The sequence below is a fragment of the Meles meles genome, chromosome 6 (genome assembly GCF_922984935.1).
Source record: "Meles meles chromosome 6, mMelMel3.1 paternal haplotype, whole genome shotgun sequence".
Lineage (NCBI taxonomy): Eukaryota > Metazoa > Chordata > Mammalia > Carnivora > Mustelidae > Meles > Meles meles.
In genome coordinates, this window is record NC_060071.1 from 102,500,997 (window position 1) to 102,506,569 (window position 5,573).

The window sequence follows — 5,573 nt, forward strand, 5'->3', positions numbered from 1 at the left end:
TCCTAAAATAATATTTTCACAAACAAATTCTGCCCCAACATACGCCTGGAAGGTGGGGGTAGGGGAGCTCTGATGATGCGTGCTCCTGAGAGTTAAAGAATTGGAATAAAATTGCAGAACTGGAAATCTTTCCAAACAATGTAGGATCTCCTGTGCATCTCCTGAGGCACATGACCGCTCAAGCCCACAGCTCGAAAGGCTTCGGCAATGTCGTGGGGGCATCTCGGTCAGCTTTGTAGCATAGGCGGGCAGGGTTTAGAGAAGGCAAAGACAAACAAAACAAAACCCACAAAAATTTAAAATCTGTTCTATTTGCTCTTCCTAAAACAAACCAACCCCACCTTTTTTGATTGAATCTGTTTTGCTGATTTTTTTATTTGGTAAAATACATACAACATAAAAATTACCATGATAACTATGTTTAAATGTACAATTCAGTGGCATTAATTATGTTTACAGTGTTGTGTAATCATCACCACTATCTATTTCCAGAACTTTTCATCATCCCAAACAGAAACTGTACCCTAATCAACAGTAACTTCCCATTCCTCCATCCCCCTAGTCCATGGCATTCATCATTGTACTTTCTCTCTGAATTTGCCTGCTCTAGGTAGGACCGTATATAAATGTAATAATATTTATTTCTTTAGACAAAAATAATGCAATGTTTGTTGTATTGCATTTAGCACAATGATTTCAAGGTTCATTCATACATGTTGTGGCATGTATCAGAATTTCCTTCCTCTTTACGGCTGAATGATATTCTATTGTAGATACAACATTCAGCTTATTCCTTCATATACTGATGGCCAGTTTCTTTGAAGTTGAGCTGTGGTCTTTTCTCAAAACTCTTATTGTAGTCGCATTATTTGTGACATGTAGTCACATGATCCAATGTGATGAAATACTTGTTCAATCGTTATTTTCTTTGGGCCAACATATTTGACAAGGAGAACATTCATGAACACTTGGTCAAAAAATACTTGAGGGCCTACTATGAGCCAGCTGCAGTACTGGCTGCTGGATACACACTGGTGACGAGACAGACCTTGGGACATGTGATAGAAGCATGAAGAAAAAGTCCTATTGTTTGTATTGCCTTTTTGACTAACAACTTAAGGGATAACTCGTAAAAGCTTAGGGATAAATTTGGCCAAGGATGAAATTGTACTTGTTAGATTTGATTTTACACATGGCTTTCCCAAAAGGACTTGAGTTAGCTTATAAGACATAACATACAATAATGTTAATTCGCAGAGAGGTAGAATCAAGACCAAGAAGAAAGGAAGGTAGTAACGTGCTAGAGCCCTAAGGTGTACATGTTGGACACAATTGCCATTAAGTAATTACTATGTCACTACCTTTGACACAAGCTCCAGGGATGTGCTTGCATGGCGAAAGAAAATTAACGTTGATCTGGACGAGTAGAGCTCATTTATCTCATTTTAACAAAAAGTCTGAAATTACAACTCAGGGCTAGCTCAGTAACTCACTATCAGGGACCCAGTTTCTTTGTCTTTCTGCTCTGCCTTATTTATTTATTTTAGATTTTATTTATTTAGAGAGAGCAAACATGAGCAGGGGGAGGGGGCAGGGGAGAGGGAGAGGCAGACTCCCCACTGAGTAGGGAGGGCAATGCAAGGCTTGATGCTAGGACACCGAGATAATGACCTGAGCTGAAGGTAGATGCTTAACCCATGAGCCAGCCAGGCGCCCCACCTGCTCTGACATCTTAAGATGTACACCTTCATCTTCATGCTTCATGACCATATGATTCCCAAATTGGTGGCTGCATCTCAAGGCAGGAAAAAAGGAGAAAGGCAATGGGGCCAAGAGCTTTTTCCTGTCTTCATCTGGAAATCCAGATAGACCCCCAGGAATGCTTGCACACATAGTGGGTTGCCTTACGGAAGAGGAGCTCTGTGCTTAGGGACCCCAAATCTTATACAATAGCAGTAGGCAGTTCTGTCCTTTACTCTGGAGTGAAACGTTCTGTCTTTCCAGGTTCCAAACAAGCCTTCCCTTGATCCTGGAGAGACAGTATGTCTGTTTTCCAAGGTTGTATGCCTTTCAGACATGCTTGAGAAGATATCTGGAAACAAAAGACCATGAGGGCCCCTGCTTGAAAGGTAAACAGAAATCTGAGACCATGGAGAATCATGTTGCAACAATAGCCTCCTCGGGGGCTTCTGCCTGTATGTTACTGGCCGAAACTGTGTCGTATGGCCACCTCTACCTTCAAGGGAGGCCCATGAAATTGAGTCTTTGGGGTTGGGCACATTACTGCTCTAAATAAAATTGTGGATTCTGTCAGTAAGAAAAGGCAAGCGAGGGATGGAGCTTCACAAGAGCAAGGCAAAAAATGTGTCCAGGTGTTTTCATCTGCATGGCCAATGTCTTTCCCCCATTGCTTAACATACCTTTTGACACTGTGTTTATTGATCCTGCCAGAAATAATTTATACAACTGAGACATAAGAAAACCCCCCGTCAACACCATTTTACAAATCTCAAATAAGCTATCTGTCATTTGGTGCAGAATTTTAATGTCACGATTGTGTAATATCTAAGCGTACAAGTCCATAATTCCTTAGAATTCTTCCCATTCAAAAAAAATCCTTATTAGTTATTTTGACAAGCCATTTTGTGGAGGGGGTGAGTAAAAATTCATTTAACTTAAGAAAATGTTTGTGTCATGAAATTTCCCCCCATCTTTGAATATCTATTGCTTAAAGAACACATCCTACTTTGTGAACAGATAGGTGTTTGGTAAGAGGTTTATAAATATACTTTTTCTGGTTTCATTTATTTTAAGAGGCTTTTTTCACCTCATGACAGTCATTTGGGGCTGACAATGTTGTCATGGTAACCATGCTCCGAAATGCTGGTTGCCAGTGAATATTGATCCTTAGCACCTCAGCACCTTTCACGACAGTGCTCGCTCCCTCATGCGAAGGAGGCTTTGCTCAGAGCACATGTAGGTCAAGGAGTCTACACTCGGTGGTGGTTAGGTGCTATCCCAGAAATCTACTGGATTTTTTCTCCCAGGAACCAGTCTAAGGATCCCAGTAAGAATCCAGGCCCGCCGCACATCACTGGGGCTTGTATTTTCACTCTAACAGATGGAGGGTGAAACTTCGTTGTTTCCTCTTCGGTTGCGTTGTTCCTGAGTTTAGCTCAGTCAGTGCAGCACAGGAGGCATTTGAGGGAAACTTTCGGATGTGAATGGACATGCCTTCCCCAGAGGCAAAGAAGTTTGTACACTACTTTTCCAAAGCTCATACTATATGCTTTTGAAATAAAAATGCTTCTCTCCTGAAAGGGAGGGTGATGTTTTGACCTGGGCAGTGCACCTGGGGCTTCAAGATTGAGCCAGATCCGAGCTCAGGGGTGTCGTGGAGATGAGGGATCTCAGGGCCGTGACAAGGCAAATTGCAGATGGAGTTTGCCCTTCTTCTCCATAAATGGGGGACAGTCCCCCTTCAGCAAGTTTTCGTGCATGAGACAGAGGAGGCTTGTTAGAAAAGGCCAGCTTTGAAACTTAATTCTCTTTGCCAAGAGCTAATGGACTGTCTTCAACGTGCATGAAAATATGTTCAGTGCGGTGACCAGAGGAGCCAAAATGAGGCCTCCACAGACCTAATTTGGCATCAGTTTCTCTCCACGTGAGAAGATCGGGATGCGCTTACTTTCCTCTCTGCTGTAACTGAGAGAAAAACAAGCAGAAACCCTGCAAAGGTTCACTGAGACAGCAGTCAGTCACAAAAAAGGAATTCGAACCAAGATAAGGTTAGTTACATTTTATCCACGTGTTCCCGAAGCCTGAGCCCTACCAGTCCAACAGACCCGATTCCGCCTTTTGCCCGCCATTGCGGTAAAACTTCACCACGTGGGCAGAGACTTTGTGTAACTCAGAGAATCTCACACACAGACGCACGCACACCTGCAAACCTCCTTTGAGACCTCGAGGATCCCGTCAGAACGGACGGATTCCCAGGCCAGGTGAGACCTTTCACTTTCTGACCATCTTTGCTCGGTTTGGAGAGGCCACTGTCTGTTTTACTGAAGTGGAAATCCAGGGAGGAGACACAGTGGAAGAGATGGCTCCCCTGCTTCTTGTAGCCATGGCTAGCCTGCGTGGAGCTCTGACCGGGAACCAGGGAATGCTCTTTGAGAGGATTTCGGTGACTGCTCGCTAACAGTCTCTATAAACAGCTCTAGAACAGTGATTATAATATGCATTTTTACAGTTGTGGCAGCCGAGGCACAGAGAAGCTAAGCGACTTATCCAACGTCACACATTATACCGCTTGTGTAAAATTATAGACACCCCCCTCCCCCACCCTCGCCCCAGCTTCCTGGCTCAGGGTCCTCTAAGCAAAATGCTATAGCAGGAAGGGGAGAGGAGATCAGGCAGTGGGATACCTGAGGAGAAAACAAAGGGAGGCTCTTAAAGTCAAGGCAAGCGTGGTGTCTCCACGCGCCGTTTCTCCCCGGTGAAGTAGCGGTCAAGCTCCCCAGCTTCAGAGGCCTGTCCAGGGCTCCTCGCTGCCAGGGTCACATTGCTCAACTGCCTGTAGGGGTGCTGCAGCCTGGAAGGAAGCCCAGGCTGCAGGGCTGCCAGGCCCCGCGCTGATCTTCTACTCAAAGACAGAGGCGAATGTCATCCCTGGGTAAATTCTCCTTCCAATGACCTTTCCAAGGTAAGCCTTGTGTGTTTCAGTGTGTGCCCTCCTTCGTGTATCTCCTCTGACTCCAAAAAGACACGTCCTCTGATAAACACATCAGGGGAACTGGTGGGCTGAGTGCTGGTGGACCATGTGGGGGTCCAGGTGGGGGACCAACTCGGGGATGGTAGAGTCATTCCCACTCTCGTTTTTCTGCAGTGATCCTGTCCTCACTACAGTCCATGATGCCCAGGACCGGCTGCCTTATCCGCAAAATGCACCTCTTTTTAGTTTATGCTGCCTGTTTTCCCTAAAGAATGAAGCTCTGTTTGACCCAAATAATATAGGGGAAATGTTTGTAACTGTGAGGTCACTGTCTTTTGTTGGAAATTAAAAAGCAGAGAGGACACATGCCAGCGCCTGCCTCTGGGATTTCTTCCCTTATCTCTCAATAGAGTAGTAGAGCCTCTTAGACCTCAGACCATTCACGGGTATCATTGGTTGTCAAGACGAGGAATACTTCCAGCCCTAAATCATGCACTATCACAGTCCTTTGGTTTAAAAATATATGGATAGTTTCAATAAAAGGGATGACTAGATTAACTTAACTTTTTTTTTTTTAAGGATTTATTTATTTGAGAGATAGTGTGTGAGCAGGGGAGAGGCATAGGGAGAGGGAGAAAAGCAGACTCCCTGCTGAGTGCAGAGCCTGACCTGGGGCTCAAACTGGGGTGGGAGGGGAGCTTGACCCCATTATCCTGAGATCATAACCCCTAGATCATGATCTGAGCTGAAATCAAGAGTCCGGCACTCAACTGAACCACCTAGGTGCCCAGTTAACAAAGTTTCTGAATCCAGAGTCAAGCCTTCTTGGTTAAACCTATAATATAATAGATTTATAAGGTGT

At 44.6% G+C, this 5,573-nt stretch overlaps 1 long non-coding RNA gene across 1 annotated transcript; it reads left to right on the top strand.

Annotated features, from left to right (window-relative positions):
* The first annotated feature begins 2,006 nt into the window (after positions 1 to 2,006).
* On the top strand, positions 2,007 to 5,328 carry LOC123943109. Its single transcript, XR_006818571.1, has 5 exons — positions 2,007 to 2,129; positions 3,600 to 3,788; positions 3,931 to 4,001; positions 4,580 to 4,702; positions 4,886 to 5,328. It is a non-coding gene; the product is annotated as an uncharacterized LOC123943109 (long non-coding RNA).
* The last annotated feature ends 245 nt before the right edge of the window (positions 5,329 to 5,573 follow it).